The sequence below is a fragment of the Neomonachus schauinslandi genome, chromosome 10 (genome assembly GCF_002201575.2).
Source record: "Neomonachus schauinslandi chromosome 10, ASM220157v2, whole genome shotgun sequence".
Taxonomy (NCBI): Eukaryota; Metazoa; Chordata; class Mammalia; order Carnivora; family Phocidae; genus Neomonachus; species Neomonachus schauinslandi.
This window is the reverse complement of record NC_058412.1, coordinates 103198912-103217563: the sequence shown is the minus strand read 5'-3', so window position 1 is coordinate 103217563 and position 18652 is coordinate 103198912. Positions and strand designations below refer to the sequence as shown.

General features: G+C 42.0%; 1 protein-coding gene across 1 annotated transcript in view; it reads right to left on the bottom strand.

Moving 5' to 3' along the window:
• The window catches only part of PAK5 (p21 (RAC1) activated kinase 5), a 305518-nt gene that overhangs the window by 252871 nt on the left and 33995 nt on the right, over positions 1-18652 (bottom strand). The gene's annotated exons all lie outside the window — the stretch shown is intronic.

Below are 18652 nucleotides of genomic sequence, written 5' to 3'. Positions count from 1 at the left end.
GGAGGGGAAGAATGAAGCGGGGGAAATCGGAGGGGTAGACGAACCATGAGAGACGATGGACTCTGAAAAACAAACAGGGTTCTAGAGGGGAGGGGGGTGGGAGGATGGGTTAGCCTGGTGGTGGGTACTGAGGAGGGCACGTTCTGCATGGAGCACTGGGTGTTATGCACAAACAATGAATCATGGAACACTTCATCTAAAACTAATGATGTAATGTATGGGGATTAACATAAGAATAAAAAAAAATTAAAAAAAAAAAAAAAAGATTTTCAAAAAAAAAAAAAAAAAAAAAAAAGTTTCATTTTATACACAATTGTTCCATGACTAAGAGGACGTAAGATTGCCATCTTGGAGGAGGGAGAGGGGAGTCCGAGGAGGAGGAGAGAAAAGTATTTGAATCAGTAAAAACCTTCTGCCAGGGGCGCCTGGGTGGCTCAGTTGGTTAAGCGTCTGCCTTCGGCTCAGGTCATGATCCCGGGGTCCTGGGATCGAGTCCCGCATTGGGCTCCCTGCTCTGTGGGGAGCCTGCTTCTCCCTCTCCTCCCCACTTGTGCTCTCTATCTCACTGTCTCTGTCTCTCTCAAATAAATAAAATCTAAAAAAAAAAAAAAAAAACCCTCTGCCAGTACCTTTGAGAAAGTTGGAAACCAACAAAACTTGGGTTAATTTCATCACCTGTTCTTGCTTGCAAGCATAGGTCCAGTAATGTCAAAACACCTAAGTGATTGTTAGAGAAAGTAACATCTGTATACGAAGGCATCAAAATTTCCAGAGGGCAACTTTTTGGGTAGCCTCAAGGACAGAAAGTGTCCTAAAATGGACTGACCCACACATCCCTGACCCACAGGGCCTGTCAGTCGGACTGACCAATCTATGAGAAGCACTGGTCCAGGGGACTTCCGTCTTCCTATCTATCCTCCATTCCAAGTATATAGGCCTCTTTCCTCAAGTTTGGGATATCATGGTTGAAAGACAGCTGACCTGATTCTAGGCACCACTGTCCCATTCCAGCAGGATGAAGGAAAGAGAAAGCAAAAAACAGGATTGGAGTGAGTCTCCCCCTCTTTAAAAGGCTTCTTTGGATGCCTTTTCAACAATTTCAGATTGCCATGCCTAGCTGGAAAGGCTAAGAAATTGAGTATTTGAGCTTTGCAACTTTGATAAAGAAGGGTAGGCAAGGGAGACATGGGTTGTCCATTATTTTAGGGTACCCATCCCACAGGGTCTTTCAGCTGGGACACAGTAAGTGCTCAATGAACACTTACACATTGTACAATCACCTGTCCCCTTGCTGTGACACATGCATGCCACGTCCATTCTAACTCTAACCTTATCTCATTTTATGCCTTGCTTTTGCGATCCAGGGGAGCACTTTCTTCTCTGTTGAAACCCTACATGCTTTTTTTTTTTTTTTTTTAATTGCAGTATATCAGGGGCGCCTGGGTGGCTCAGTCAGTTAAGCATCAGACTCTTGGTTTCGGCTCAGGTCATGATCTCAGGGTCCTGAGTTTAACTTAAACTCTTAAGTCCCCATTTCTTTGTGTACAAAACAGACAAACTGACACTGACTCTGCACGGTTATGGAAAGGATTTGTATGCACACAGAACAGTGTAAGGTGTCAGTTTCCAGAGCCTTTAACAACTGGCTCTCCAAAAACGGAAAAAAAAAAGTTCCTGATGCTGCTAAACACGGATGTGCAGCAACACGCCATTATGTACATAGTCTTTCCCCTATACGTGCAACTGACGTGAAAACTGCAAGAACGTAAATAGTGGAACATAGGAAAATAAGGGGGAAGTGGTGAGGTTTTAGTGTTTATTACTTTTTAAATAAATTTAACTGTATGTTTACATAATTTGTATTAACGTCTGAAATTGAGTTGGCTCTGGCATATCACTGTGTGCGTACAAACACCACTGGATAAATCAAAGCCAAGGCATTTACAGAAATGAAAAACTACAGTATTTTCTTTGTTTTCTTTACACAGACATTAATTAAAGGAAACATTGATTTCATTGAATGTGATCTTGTACCAGTGATGTAATAGCAGGTTTAATCATGGAGCTACAGCAACAACTCCAATGCTAAGGCACAGAAACTCTGGAATACATTATACTTAGAATTACAAAGGAATCTCAACCAAGGAACCGCAGAAGACGTGTCTCCAATAAAAAGGCAGGGATCACAGCTAAGCCTTTTGTTGTAGTAGATATCTAGTCTATTCACTGAAACCTCACGCTGACAGATTTCCAAAAAGCTTGTCAGGACACATTATACCCAGACAGGCTTTTTTTTTTTTTTTTTTTAATTTTTTATTTAAATTGAATTTAGTTAACATATACTGTATTAGTAGTTTCAGGCGTAGAATTTAGTGATTCATCAGTTGCCTGGAACACCCAGTGCTCATTCCATTAAGTGTCCTCCTTAATGCCCATCACCCAGTTACCCCATTCCCCACCCACCTCCCATCCAGCAACCCTCAGTTTGTTTTCTATAGTTAAGAGTCTCTTATGGTTTGCCTCCCTCTTGGTTTTCATCTTATTTTTTCTTAAATTCCTTGTGAAAGAGACAGCTTTAAATCAAGGTAAGGGTGCAGTCCTTCCACACCACCACCAAAATCCTAAACCACCAACCTGCTTCAGCTGTGGCAAAATCCCAGTGGAGGGGGGAATAGGATCAAAACAGGGGAGAGAAGCCTTAAGTGCTGGCCACCCATGTGAGAACCAAGAGAAGGCTAATGCTCCTCTCTTCAAAGGTATGTTTGGCAGATGCAGCACACAGATAAACATGGTTATTACCTTGCAAAAAAGCCAAGGCATCATACAAAGTGTCTTGTCTTCATATTCTCTGCTCGTATCTAAGCCCACTGACATGCTTTTACCTCTGTGGAAATTAGGTATTTGGACCAATTTATGCATGACTCCATCCATCACTTCAAGTCCCCCATCATTCTTCATGCGAGACAAATCAAACAGGTTCAGGAGCAGTTACACTGGAGGTGTAAAACTTACCTTGAGCTAGGTAGCAAGGGAACACAGCCATGCTGGTGAATTTCAGGTGTTAGAGCTTCCAATAGGCATCAAACGCGAACTTGGGATGTACAAGGGTATACAAGTGAATAAAGACCCGGACCTGTCCTCAGAGATCTCACCATCTACTCACTAAGGTGCACCTGCCAGGGCATGGCCTCCAGAAGGGGATGCACCTGCCAGGGCGTGGCCTCAGAATAAGGCTACCAGAAGGCCTTCCTAGCATTCCTAGCGGAGCTGTATTAGACGCCATCAGTATACAACCTGGGCTGAATTAACTTATTTGTAGAAGTATGTGCTTCAGTGCCACCAAGTTAAGCTCCTGGTCACTTAAATACATCTGAACATTCAAGTTCATTCAAGTACTCTGAAAATTTCTGTAAGATCTCTACTTGGTGTGCTTTCTTCATGGAACACTGTAGGTGATGGAAGCTATGCCTAATTCACGACCCTCAATCCAAGCAGGTGTCATGTTTGCTTCATCTTGCTGCCAAGGCTGCATTTCTTGGGGACAGATGGCTATCAAACTGCTCTTCCATTCAGAATACACAGCAGATGCTCTCACAATTCTAGTGAAATACTAGGCTCTTAAAGGTGTCAGCATTTACCCTCTAAAGTTTAAAAACTCAACTTAACTTTCAATTCTTCCAATAGGAAGAAAAGTTTCCTTTAAGCCTTACTTTTCCGTTTTTCATTAAACATCACTTGAATGAAGTTTTAACTCTTTCCATCATCTGGAGTTAACACTCAAGGTGACTTCAAGAACAACACAAACCTGACCTCCCTGGACCAAGAAGGGTTCACCACATTTAGTGGATGTTGCTAGAACCAGCCTGAATATCCATTCCTGGTCCCATATATGGTGGTCTGGAGAAGACTGAGAAGACCAGGATTTCTAGGGGAAAGCAAAGCAATGGTCTCCTGGTTTCCTGCAGAGGCTCCAGGAGAGGCCGAAATAAAGCATTCCCTCTCCGTGAACCTCCAGAGACTTTTAAAGTCACTCCTGAGGACCATATGGGCTATCATCAGTCAAAAACTGCCCCAGGAATGATATCATCAAGATTAAATGGCTCATTCCCCATAATCTTAACCACATGAGTTTGCAAAAAGACGCTGATGCAAATCAGGGAAGGGGGAGTCTCTCCATACCCAAGATGCAAGCAAATGAATAAGCATCAGCCTGAAGAAGTTGCGAGGGCTGTCAGAGAATTCAACTTAAGGAACCTTCTTCTCTAGCGTAGCTTTCTACCCCAAATGCAGAACAGCAATCCATGATAGCTAAAGAGACTGCCTCACGCTGAGGCAAAGCAAACTGTTACCCCCCCCCAAAGTTCCTATAGGGGCTCTGCTACTGTGCCTGGAATTCCTGCAACCAACTGCTTTGGCTCATGTTTCTGAGACCCAAGGTGAAGGCACAAGCCGCACCACACCATTATAAAGCCATAGCACCTTACACAATACAACTGATCAGATTTGTTCGCTGTCACAGAGCAACTGAAAAGAGAAGTTCTTATTTTGAGGTGAAGCGTGGGAAGAGAAAGAAAGGGGAGAGAGAAAAGTATTCCAGGACATGAGGGAGAGGGAGGACAGAAGGCTTGGGGTGGGAACATTACCCACAGGGAGAATGGCTGCTAAATTAAGCCACCTGCGAAGAGTTCTATTTTATAGTCTGATCTTGGATCAAAGATGAGGAAAGGGGAGAGACTCGTTCTGAAAATAAACTTCCACTACTTCACAGTTGGTCACAGATCCAATCAAGGCTAAGAGAGAAAAAGAGAAAACGTTAAGGTGTCTCAACACTTAATGGGGAAGAGTGCCACCCTCTAGGACCAAGGGGCAGCTTCCGATGAGATATGCAATGCCATCCAGGTAAAGGGATGGGCCATTGGCACTACCATGCTCAACTCCCTTTTGTGTTATAAATGGCATTTGTGGTTTTCTCCAAAACCCTCTCTGGTCATCGCTCCATCAGGTCATTATTTTGCTTTACCTCCCCTGTATTATCAAGCTCCATACAGGTGCAGCATTCTTGGGGGACATCTCATTCTGTATCACCCCCTGCCAGTGCCCCTTGATACTTCTTACAACAGGGTTGATTGAGATTCCCTATTTACCAAAAGCCGTGAGATCTGGTCCTCCTCTTTCCTCGCCTCTCTGCAGCACTGGGAATGGATAGGTTGCATTACCTGTCTTCCCTGACTTTCCTTCTCCTGTTTTTGTACTTCCTTCACCTTTCCAGGCCCATTTCATTTGCCCTCCCCTTACACAAGAGTAGCACCCACTATTTGGCATCTTTCTCTGTTTTCTCTCCTTGTTCTATTGTGCCCATTCGCTGCCATTAGCCACAACACTACTGAAGACCTTAAAAGCCTTAATTTTTAGTCCAGACATCACCTCTAAGCCCTTGACATATCATCCAGATTCCCTGCCTCCCCGACAGCTCCATCAGCATGGCTTTGGGCACCTCACAGTCCACACGTCTGTCTACAATTAAACTTCTTGCTATGTCCTCACAAAGATGGTCCATCTTCTCTTCCATGAGGAGTTTTAGTGAATGACTCACCACTCACCCATCACCCAGAGGAAAACCTTCAATCATCTTGGATTCCGGTCTTTCTGATACACACCAACAAAAGCAGGGGTGTGCACCATTCATACCCTTTGTCTTCACCACTTTACACACTTTCCCAATACTGGCCTTACCTCTCTCTGGCCATCGAGTCTCTTTGCCCACCTGTGTAGCAGACTGGCCGTCAACCCGAGAGAAGCAAACATTCAGGAGATGGGATTAGCAGGTACAAGCAACCCATTTTTTTTTTTTTTAAGTAGGCTCCTTGCCCAGCGTGGAGCCCAACAAGGGACTTGAACTCACAACCCTGAGATCAAGACCTGAGCTGAGATCAAGGGTCAGATGCTTAACCAGCTGAGCCACTCAAGTGCCCCAACCCATCAGTCCTTTTCAAAAGTTACAGCTTCAAACAAAACACTGGTGCTTAGACCAAACCACTTTTACAATTACTGTGCTTAAATCTGTTTTATATCCAAGGGCTATGGGCTGGAGATGAAGCAAAGAGAGTCCTTTAAAAAGGCATTTTGTGGCTGAGCCATGGGCCTCATGAAAGCAACTTTCCCAGGGACCCCACCCTACTGCCTGGGTCCCACCTCCATGGCTTTGCTGAAGCCACTGGCTCTCCTGGTATTGTTCTTTCCCATATCATTGGAAGGTTTTGCCTTCAAGGACTTGATCCAAGTGATAACTTTATGAAGCTGCTTCTGCCTGCAAACCCTTCAGTTAGCAAGGTCGGGGGCATTTGGGAGGGAAAAGTGTATTCTAGCTCAGAAGCTCTATCATGTTATTCTTGTTTATCTGCCTAGCTCCCTCCAGACCACAAGCACCTTGAGGGGCAGGACTGGGTTGCATGACTATTTTGGAAACCTCCCACCACACACAGTACATGTTGTACTTATTAGAATAGATTTAAAAATGAGTGAATGATTTGTGAAAAGACAACATTTCTGACACCTTTACACTGGCAGAAAAATACATGGGGAGGTGTTGAGTATCTACAGGATCCATTCCAAGTAACAAGAAAGTCACAGAATCCCAAATACCATATCTAAGGAGGAAATGCAGCTTGGTAATCATGGTGGACAAGATCCCTAATCCTGACCCCTGAACTGAGACAATATCTTGGGTCACCAAGTCACAATAGAACCATGAGTCAAGCGCCTTTCAGAAGTGCTGTTTGCAGTATTATAATCCTCAGCCTATGAACGGGTTATTTTCACGTGAAGATGTATCCAAGAACTGCCAGGAACATTTTAAATGGGTTGGTAATTTCTGGCAGACACATCTCTGAACACATCTTCAATTTAATTTTCAAGAAGCCTAAGTGGAGACAATCCTTTTGAGAATACCTAATTACAGACCCCAAAGAAACAAGCCCAAAGAAACACATTTGAATAGAAAGCTGGAGAATATATTACCATTTCAGGGATGACTGACAACCCATTTATATTTTACTACATGTTATAGTAGTAATCCCAGCGATGCAGTATTTTCAGAAAGCGAGACTATGTGAGAGATTCATCGGTTACAGGAGATATAATTAACCTCAGATCAACTGGAAGTTGGCACCTGAAATCCTTCTAGGAATCAAGCAGGGTATGACTCAATCAATCAAGTACGCTGGCAAAGACTTAACAGGCAGGTAATCAGATTGCTTGCTTAGAGAAAAGGGACTACTCTACTGCATCAGCAGAGCACCTTGAAAACTTAGGGGGAAGGTTTTTAAAATAACTGTGATAGTGCCTCATCAATTTCTCAGCACCATGAGGAGGCCATTTTGTCCCTTACAGGCAGAAGAGTTGATGAATCCCATCCACCCAGTGGCCACTCTCTCTGCTGCTCAGTGCTTTCATTAGAGCAAACTTCATTCATTTATTTAGCAAATATTTGAGTATTAACTCTGCAATAACAATGGGTTAACTTCCTAGGGGATATGAACTATAATCTTAACCTCATGATTATCAATCTTTGGTAGCAAAAGCATGAAACAAATGAGTAAACAAGTGTTTTAAAAAGATAAAAATGATTTTGTAAAGAACATCAGTTTGGGGGCGCTGGGTGGCTCCGTCGTTAAGCGTCTGCCTTCGGCTCAGGTCATGATCCCAGGGTCCTGGGATCGAGCCCCGCATCGGGCTCCCTGCTCAACAGGAAGCCTGCTTCTCCCTCTCCCAATCCCCCTGCTTGTGTTCCCTCTCTTCCTCTCTCTCTGTCAAATAAATAAATAAAATCTTAAAAAAAAAAAAGAACATCAGTTTGTGCTGGTACCAAATAACCTGTGGGTCAGGCTACCTACACCAACAGGTTACCTAGAGGTACCTATGGGTGACCTGTGTCAGTTTAAGGTGGCAAGAGAGCTGACTCGGGGTTCTAGAATTATGAGGAGTTTCAGAGGGAGAAAAAGGCACAAGAGTTGATGGAGATGCAAGGAAGTGGATGTAAATCTTTGAATCTCTCTGCATAAGTAATAAAGACAAATAGGACAGGGCTACAGAACAGAAAGAAAAATATGGATTAACAGATGGAGGTAGGGGGTCTTGATGAAGGAGAAAGGTCTCTTGTTACCATTTCAGGGATGGTAACTAGGATAGGAGGTTTGGTCACAGGGCAGGACTCATGCAACCATGATGCTAAAGGTGGTGATGTTTCCGGTCATGACAGGACCTCTGGTGTGACCTTGGGAGAGTGTGGTTAAGGTTAAATGCACAAAAAAAGGTCACTGGAAATAAGAAGATGGAGGAACTAGAAAAGAAACATGGACACATTGTGCTTGCCTGTTTTTGAAAAGTTGGTCACAGTGATACTTGCAGAAAGTGAGTATTTCATCTTCCATTAAGGCAAGAGTCCCCAAATCTGACAGTTGTCTTTTTTTTTTACCTCCAAGTTACACATTTCAATAAAAGACGAATCACAGCTTTCATCTATGAGGCTTCCTGGTTGGCTTTCCCTCTGGCTCCCAATCCACCAGGTCGTCCCTTTCCTACTGCACATTTTTATCTTTTTTTCCCCCATCAGACTTACATTCCCTCTGTCCTCCGGACCCCCACTGCACCCACTCCACTTACAACTCAGCTTCCACCACCCAAAGAGGTTTGCCCTTCTGGATTCAAGATGTGGCTTCCATAAATACCCTCAGGTGTGTATTACAAATATTAGCAATTAACAGAAGATCCTGAATCTCTTTTGGGTACTCATTTTCCAAGATGAACATGTCACCAGGTCTGTTAAATCAGTCTCTAGGCAAAGAAAAGCAAGATTGAGTTTTGTGTTTCCTACTGGGAACCACTGCATATTTATAAACTTTCTAAGCTGTAAGTACTACACGTTTTTATAACTGTATCTACACCAAAGGTATTTATACAATTTCTTTTTCCCATCAAAAAGGATGCACCTGGCCAAGTATATGGTTCTAAAATGATTAATGAGTATTTTCCCATATAAGCATTTAAATGCCTCTAAAAATAACTGGATTACAACCTTGATTGTGTTTACCGTCAAAAATTTGGAAATAAGGCGGCACAATGAAATCCAACCATAATTCCACCACCCTCAGAGAAAAACCCTCAAAATATTTACCTTCTTTTTTCAGATACCCAATTATGGTGGGGGGGGGGTATGGATCTCTAGTGTATAACAGTGCCTGGAACATAGCTGGTGAATAAATATTTGCAGACTGAATGTAGTATCCATACAGTTCTGTAGTCCAGTTTAAAATGTCTTTGTTCTCAAACTAGAATATTATAAAAGGACCATCTGTAAATTATAAAAATTTAAATATCTAATAGTTCAAAAGGAGATGAAATAAGAGAAATGCTTTTCACTGCATATTGCCATTCCCTGGAAGAAATCCCAGTAGAAATCCTGGAAACTCACATCGAAAGAAAAAGAGAGAGAGACACACATGCAGATATCGATACAGAGCTACATTTAACAACAAATGGTATATATTCTATATGATGTTTAACAGTGTACTTGTTCCACTTAATATTGCTTAAATAGATCTCCTATATCTGCATGCAAATGTACTTCATTCTTTACAAAGGCTTCATGTGGATTATCCTGTACTTTTACCATTAAATTGATGGACCTTTATGTAGTGGTCAGATTTTCTGCTGTTAAAAACAACGCTGCAATAAACACTCTCCAGTCTCCCAACAAATACTTATTGAGCACCCACATGCCATGCCATGTGCCCAGTTCTGGAGACTGAGATGTTCACAAAACAGCCAAGATCTCTAACCTCACAGAGTTCACAAGAGGAGAGTAACAGCAAGAAAACAAAAATGAATGTATCCTTCCCAATTTTAACTTGTACCTTGAGGGAGAAGGGAAGAGAGAAAACCAGAAGGAAGTGACGGATATCAGACAGGCAGGAAGGTCCCTCTGCGGATGTAACCGGTAAGATGAAAATGAAGCCGGCTGCAAAGGTCTGAGCGGCATTGAAGCACAGAGAGCAGCTAATGCAAAGGCCCAGTGAGAGATCTCATTTCCAGGAAAGACAGTGAATGCGGCTACAGTATAGAGAATATAGATCAAGGCTGGGCTGGAGAAGGGAGAAAATGGGTCGATACAGGATGCTAAAAAAAAAGTTTTCATTTTATTCCAAACGTTACAAGAAACTACCAAAGAGCAATTGGTGAGGGAGTGACATGATTTGAGTTGCATTTTTAAAAGAGCCCTCTAACTGCTGTGGAGAATGGACTGGGGAGAAGCGTGCACAGAGGACTGTTGCAGGTTACTACAGGGTGCAGGTAAGAGAATGGCGGGGTTTGGTCCAGAGTAGAAGCAATGGATGGGGAAAGGCATGGAAGATCAAAGTCACAGTCTGGGTTTGGATTGGACAGAGCGGAGGAGATGGGGAATTGCCAAAGGACAATGGCTGGGCTATGAGCAACTGGGAGATACCTTTTTCTGAAATAGAGGAAAAAGGGAAGAGGAATAAGGTTGGGGAAAAATGCAGAGTTCTACTTCAGAGAGGTCAGTTTTGAGTTGTTTATTTGCCAATTACATGTGCATGAGAGTCTGGATTTCAGCACAAAGGTCCATGCTACATAGAAACAATTCCTCAGCTTATGAATGGTTGGCTGTCATCCACAGAGAAATGAACTGGACTATGTGGGAAAAGTGGGTTGAGAGAAGTAACACAACAAGCAGAGACTGTTTGGAGAAGTTTGCTCTGGCAAAGGCAGCAGGTTAACTAGGTCAAATGCTACACAGAAGAGAACCTAGAACTCAGTGAGAGGGAGACCAGAGGGAAATCCAGTTCAGTGGCATTTTGGGGGCAAAACTGGATTGGAATGAGTTTACCAGTTACCAGAAGGTAGGAGGATGTATATGAAGACAATTCTTAGAAGTTTCACTTTAGGGCGCCTGGGTGGCTCAGTTGGTTAAGCGACTGCCTTCGGCTCAGGTCATGATCCTGGAGTCCCTGGATCGAGTCCCGCATCGGGCTCCCTGCTCAGCAGGGAGTCTGCTTCTCCCTCTGACCCTCCCCCCTCTCATGTGCTCTCTCTCAAATAAATAAATAAAATCTTTAAAAAAAAAAAAAAGTTTCACTTTAAAACTCTGCCTAAGAGTAGAGTAACTGTAGGAGTTATAAGGTCAAAAATGGTTCACAGTTGTTGCTGTGTGTATAATTTTTTTTTTTAATTTTATTTATTTATTTATTTATTTGACAGAGAGAGACACAGTGAGAGAGGGAACACAAGCAGGGGGAGTGGGAGAGGGAGAAGCAGGCCTCCCGCGGAGCAGGGAGCCCGATGTGGGGCTCGATCCCAGGACCTCAGGATCATGACCCGAGCCAAAGGCAGACGCCCAACGACTGAGCCACCCAGGCGCCCCGCTGTGTGTATAATTTTATAGAAATAAATTTATAGGGCGCCTGGGTGGCTCAGTTGGTTAAGCGACTGCCTTCGGCTCAGGTCATGATCCTGGAGTCCCAGGATCGAGTCCCGCATTGGGCTCCCTGCTCAGCAGGGGGTCTGCTTCTCCCTCTGCCCTCTGCCCTCTTCCCTCTCGTGCTCTCTGTCTCTCATTCTCTCTCTCTCAAATAAATAAATTCTTAAAAAAAAAAAAAGAAATAAATTTATAGAAGTCCTACAGCATGTTTGTGTATTAATGGGAGTAATCCAATATGGTGAGAAGAGAGTAATCAAGCAAACAATGAAATCTGGAAAAGGTTAGAAAAAATGAAAAGGAAAAGAAAGAAAGTACAGGGTTTATCTTTGACTTCCTTCGGGAGAGAGGATGGATGAAGGAGAAAATGGGCTTCCGACACCAGCTGGTTTGTGGATTTGTGATAAGATGTCAAGAATCTTCTTCCGGAGGGCCTCTATTTTCTCAAGAAAGCATGAGGTGAGTCATCAGCCTCAAGTGCATGTACTTAGGTGCTTGTAAGAAGAGGCAAGTCTGAAGGGGGAAAAGCAAGATGGTGAATTTTTTTGTGGACACTGAAAAAGGAAGCTTGGTAGATTCTCCAGCTACTGTTCTGCTTCCATTTTAGTTGGGGCTCACTAATTTGTAGTGACACCCATCTTCCAGCTGTGATTCTGTCAAGTACATTACAAAGGGTTCATCTAGGGCAGTGTTTCTCAAAGTGTGCTACCTGGACAAGCACCATCAGCCTCACCTGGTAAGTTACAAAAAAAATGCAAATATCCAGCCCCACCCCAGACCTACTTATGTCAGAATGCCTGGGGGTGGGGCCTGGCCATCTGTTAACATGCCCTCCAGGTAATTTTGATGCGCTGGAGAGTTTGAGAACCACTAATCTAGGAAGAGCTCTTTTTTCTTTCTATCTCTCTCTTTTTTTTTTTCCATGTGAATGCAAAGGAGGAAGAGAGGGCAAAATAATTAAAACTCATCTACAAGAGTGATTATACTGATGATCCATAGAAGAAGAAGTGGATAAGCTGTGAAGCCATCCCTTATAAATAGTTTGGCCCTTTTTAGATAAATACTTAATATTATTTTAAATTTTAATTTGGGATATATTATACAATGGCCCTCCAAAACCTCTATATACCTGTCCAGAGCAAAAAAAAAAAAAAAAAGGAAAAAGACCCCTGTACCATATGCTCACCCAACATTTTTTTTTTAAGTATAATTAACATACAATGTTCTATTAGTTTCAGGTAAACAATTCTTTTTTCATTTACATACATTTAAAAAGTGAAGAAGTTATCTCTTGGTTGTTGTTTCTGTGTTACTGTTGCTTATCTTTTATTGTACTTAGGTCCCCAAAATGAACTGTACACAAACAGGATGGAGGGGGGAGGGTACCTCACAGAAACATACAAGAAAAGAGCCCAAGGTGAGTGAATTGGAACAGGCAAGAAGTCCAGAGTATGGTATGGCTCCATGAATAGGAATGTGTGTCCTGTTCAAATGCAGCGATATTCCCATTCAATTCTGTCCCAGGAAGATTCCCCGGGGGTCTTCCTATTCAGTTCTGGATATCACACTTTGAGAGAGATGTATTACCTAAAACTCCACCATAATGATTAAGTGCCTTCCTGAGACCACCAAACATAAGGTAGAGTTGAATGTTTGGGGAATATTTGGCCTAAAATAGAGGCTTCTGTGGAGGGAAGAGAATGTAGAAAAAGAGACCAGCATGACACCCGTAAAGAAATATGAATAACTAACAAATGAAAGAGTGTAGACTTCATCATTGTAAATCTTTTTAAAAGAATCAAGGGTAGAATTTATAAGGACACAACTTCTCTTACGACCTGTAAGAATACTTCCTAAGAAAACAGAATCATATTTCCTGATCCTCTAGGTTTTTGGCTGAGGTTGAATGGCATTAGCTAAGGTCTAAAACAAGGATCTTTACCTTCTTCTTAAACTTTGGAATCCTCAAAGCATCATAAATCTCAAACTCCATTTTCAAAGACAAAAATTCACTTTACCTGTTTGTTGTTTAAATTTCTAACAGCGCCTGTTCTCCAACCAAACATTTTGAGTTTCTCATTTAGCTGTAAGCAAGTAGATACCAGGTCACTTTCACTTTTTAAACTTAATTATCCAACTACTATCAAAAAAGCTTATATTAGGGCACCTGGGTGGCTCAGTCGGTTAAGCGTCTGACTCTTGATTTTGGCTCCGATCATGATCTCTGGGTTGTGAGCTTGAGCCTCCCCCCCAACCCCATGAGGCTCCTTGCTGGTTGTGGAACCTGCTTAAGATTCTCCCTCTCCTTCTCCCTTTGCCCCTCCCCCCTAATAAATTTTTTTAAAAAGCTTATATCTAAATTCGCAATTGCTTATCGTGAATCTTAACATCTATTTGAACTTTGTGCCTATGAGATAGCCAGAAAAATATACTCGGAGACCTTCCACTTCCCAATATTCTTGCAGTAGGACTAGTTTTGACAGAATGATAAATACGACCAGCAGTAAGAAATGAATGTGTAATACCAGACCCAGAGTCTGAATCTATCATGATGCAGTTCACGGTGCTTCTTTTGGTAGATTTACTTCCAACATCTCCATGGCTGGAAAATGACTGATTATGGACTAACAGCCTCCACTATCTCCACTTCTACCTTCTAAGAAGTGAATCTAAGTCACAAATGTCAACCTCCTGCCAACCTACTCTTTTCCTGAAGAGACTAAACCAACATCACAGACAAACTAGCCTCTTACATCTACACACCTCCCTCCACCAAGGAGTTTGATTCTAGATCATGCTTCCAGCTCCAGAAAGGACAGAGACCTCTGGGAGTGGCAAAATGCATGGCAGAAACTGAACAACACAAGAAATGAATATAAAGATGCATTCTGAAAATTCAAAGACCGTAGGAGAATTTGAAAAGTCATCTAACAGTAACATAGTTATGTAAGAGAGGGATATCTAATTAACCCATTAGCATATAAACTTTTATCTTTACGGTAAGATACGGAATCAGTGAAGACAGAAAACATGAATAGAGAATTCCTACTTCAATAATACTATTGTCCCTTAGGGAAAGCAAATCGTGAAAACCTTATATATAACCCCTGTCAACAAGGTTTTCAGGTCATGGCTGAGAAGAATTTAGTGGGTCACTTCTCCCTTTACTGCACCTGCAAGGAGAAAAGGGATGCTAGCTAGGAACATTTACTCACCACAGGGGGAAATATTAGGCATAACACCCAGCTAATTCCTCCTTTTCTTCTTGTCCATGGAAAGTCTCAAATTTTCAAACTCTGCTAGTGTCAATCTTAAACTTTTTGATTTGCTGAAGACAATATTTAGATAGCACACCCCATGTATCTCACAACAATATTCTGGTATGTTCTAAATGAAGATTTTCTTCTTCAGTACTTAGAGAGGTAGCCAATTTTTGGACAAAGCTTCTTAAGGCGCTTATCACTTGGAAAATATCTCTGAAACTCAGCTCCCTAAGGATAGAAGATAGATTTTTTTTAAAGTATGTATTTGTGTGTATAAAACACCTATAAAGCAGGTAAACTATTTCTGCCAACTAGAAAAAAATAAAATTTTTCTTCTCTCCATCCCCACCACAATTCTAAATTCTGTTTTAATTGAATGTGATATTGGCAAGATTTATAACTCAACATTTATAATTCAACATTCAAATAAACCCTTACATTCGAATAAACCCTTACTAATTCAGACTAGTTGTAGGAAAGGCCAGTGTAAACTACAGTATCTCAATTCTGACTAGCTTGTGATAAATTAAGGTTAAATTCCACAGATCAAATTAAATCAAGCTGAAGGCCACCAAAATACCACAGAGGAGGAGAGCCTCAGGCAAAGGTTTGTGCGCTGCTACTTTATCAGGGAGTGCCATCTCAGGAACGGACAGTGAGCGATGTGCAAACTAAAACAGGAAAGCAGAGTCAATACAGAAATGCTTTACAATGCTGGCCACCACTAAGGGGGACTGATTTCCCTTGATCTTGCAGAGCCATCCTCTGAGAAACCATTAAAAAAAAAATGCTGCTTAGGATGGTCCTTCTGGGGGTAGAATTTTTTTTATTATTATGTTATGTTAATCACCATACATTACATCATTAGTTTTTGCTGTAGTGTTCCATGATTCACTGTTTGCATATAACACCCAGTGCTCCATTCAATACGTTCCCTCTTTAATACCCATCACCAGGCTAACCCATCCCCCACCTCCTCCCCTCTAGAACCCTCAGTTTGTTTCTCAGAGTCCATAGTCTCTCATGGTTTGTCTCCCCCTTCGATTTCCCCCCCTTCATTTTTCCCTTCCTTCTATCTTCTTTTTTTTTTTTTTAACATATAATGTATTATTTGTTTCAGAGGTACAGATCTGTGATTCAAGTCTTATACAATTCACAGCACTCACCATAGCACATACCCCCCGCAATGTCTATCACCCAGCCACCCCATCCCTCCCACTCCCCACCACTCCAGCAACCCTCAGTTTGTTTCCTGAGATCAAGAATTCCTCATATCAGTAAGATCGTATGATACTTGTCTTTCTCTGATTGACTTATTTCGCTCAGCATAATACCCTCCAGTTCCATCCACGTTGTTGCAAATGGCAAGATTTCATTCCTTTTGATGGCTGCATAATATTCCATTGTATATATATACCACTTCTTTATCCATTCATCTGTCGATGGACATCTTGGCTCTTTCCACAGTTTGGCTATTGTGGACATTGCTGCTATAAACATCGGGGTGCACGTACCCCTTCAGATCCCTACATATGTATCTTTGGGGTAAATACCCAGTAGTGCAATTGCTGGATCATAGGGTAACTCTATTTTCAACTTTTTGAGGAACCTCCATACTGTTTTCCAGAGTGGCTGCACCAGCTTGCATTCCCACCAACAGTGTAGGAGGGTTCCCATTTCTCCGCATCCCCGCCAACATCTATCATTTCCTGACTTGTTAATTTTAGCCATTCTGACTGGTATGAGGTGGTATCTCATTGAGGTTTTGATTTGGATTTCCCTGATGCCAAGTGATATTGAGAGGGGGTAGAATTTTTTTTAAACTGGCTCTTATTTCCCATCTATCAAAGATTAGCCCTAAGGAGTGTTCATTTCCCACACTTTTGGGTTGTGTGTTTGTGTGAAGTAAGATCTCGTGGAGTCTCCTGCTTTGGGTATAAACAAGGGAGGCAAAAGGCATGTGGCTCATGCACAACATGAGGTGGGGCCAGGCTAGATGCATGGGTGGCCACAGCAGTGACTCTAAAGAGAGACAGGTAAGCCCAAGAGGACCTAAAGTGGCTTATGAACAACATTTCATGGACATCACTGTAAATATGGCAGAAGGAGCTCGTGTATACACTATCTTTCATGTTCATCTAAAGGGTAGCCCTGAAATTATTAACATCACTTACCTACTAGAGGGAGTAACTCTGTAAATGGGCAGCAGGGGAAGGAGCCTAAACTGTGTACATTTTTATGTTTTGATTTTGAACATACAAATGTGTTCCCTACTCAAAAATAATTTTAAAAACTTAAAGCTCTGAAAAAGAAACAGAATTTAAGCATATACTTTAAGGTCATGAAGGAGAAATATATAACCTTGGGAAGGGGTGAAGAAAATGGGAGTTGGAGAGGAATGGGAAGATAGGAGTTCGAGATGATGTAATTGCTCTAAATTCTCCATTTTTCCCCCCTGAGTAAGGATTGAAGAGATTCTGCATCAAGCAAGAAAGATTGGTGTCAAAAGAGTGTTTAAAACAAAGAAGAAACCAAAAGGAGGGATGGGGTGGGAAGGGGGACAGTGAATTATCATTTTATTCACTTCTGTGCCATTTGATGTTTTAAACATGTGCATGCATTACTCATATTAAAAACACGGTTTAGGGGCGCCTGGGTGGCTCAGTTGGTTAAGCGACTGCCTTCGGCTCAGGTCATGATCCTGGAGTCCCAGGATCGAGTCCCGCATCGGGCTCCCTGCTCGGCAGGGAGTCTGCTTCTCCCTCTGACCCTCCCCCCTCTCATGTGTTCTCTCTCAAATAAAATCTTTAAAAAACAAAACAAAACAAAACACGGTTTAGTAAGAAGAGAAAAAAATATATACGTTCTAATCCATTCCTCAAATACAGGCTACCAAAGGTGGTCGCACCAAGAGGACTTCAAAACAGAAAATCACCACTGACCCTAAAGACACTTATTTGAGAGCACCAAAGCTTCCTGAAACATTCAGAAAACAAGGACAACAAACAACAACAACAAAACCAGTGCTTGTAACTCAGAACACTGCCACTGTTATGAATGCTAACACTGCACAAAAAGAGCTCATTTTAAAAATGTGGGTTTACTAGAAATTGACATCCAGAATTAACAGCTGCAGTTGCCTGAAATCACAAAGCCCCTTTACCAGGAAATCAATGACCACTTACTACACCAAGCCCAGATTAGCATGAAATGATATGCAAAGGCACATCCCAGCACACATTTGAAGACTGTAAAGTGCAAGCCTCACCAAAGTACTTGAGAAACAGCAGTTTCTCAGAGAGGAGAGGGATAAATTCTCCTTACGTGAAAATGGAGATATTCAACATCCCAATAATTAGGATGACTTCCTAAAGTCAAGCAGTAAGAAAAGAAAACATTGGGAAGATTCAAATAAACACACTGCCTTCAAAAGAGATCATCTCAGAAATAAAGGCAGATCAAGTGAATGTTGGAAAAGCTGATATAATCCAGCACCGGTGGCTTATCTAAACCAGTTTTTTAGGCAAACATGATGCAATTATTTATTTGCATTCCAGTATCAACTGCAAGAGAAAAATAACCTGCCAATAGACATCTTCTGGGAAAAGGTAGTATTAAAATAAATGGAAACATTATGGTATGTTGTTCAGTAACCAATAAATCCCTTTCTCAATTAGGCATTCCTGGCTCCACAGGTCTTCTGTATGCCCAGAAGTAAAGTCCTGAAGCCTTTTCAAAAACCATCCTCTGACATGTAGGCACCATATACCAGCTAGAGAAGTTCATCACATCGTCAGTGTTAAAATAAAGGCCAAGACTAATATGGAAGAAATTTCGCATATCCGATGAAGCCTACTAATGCCTCAGAGGCCCACCTGGAAGGCATGGGTCATGGCTA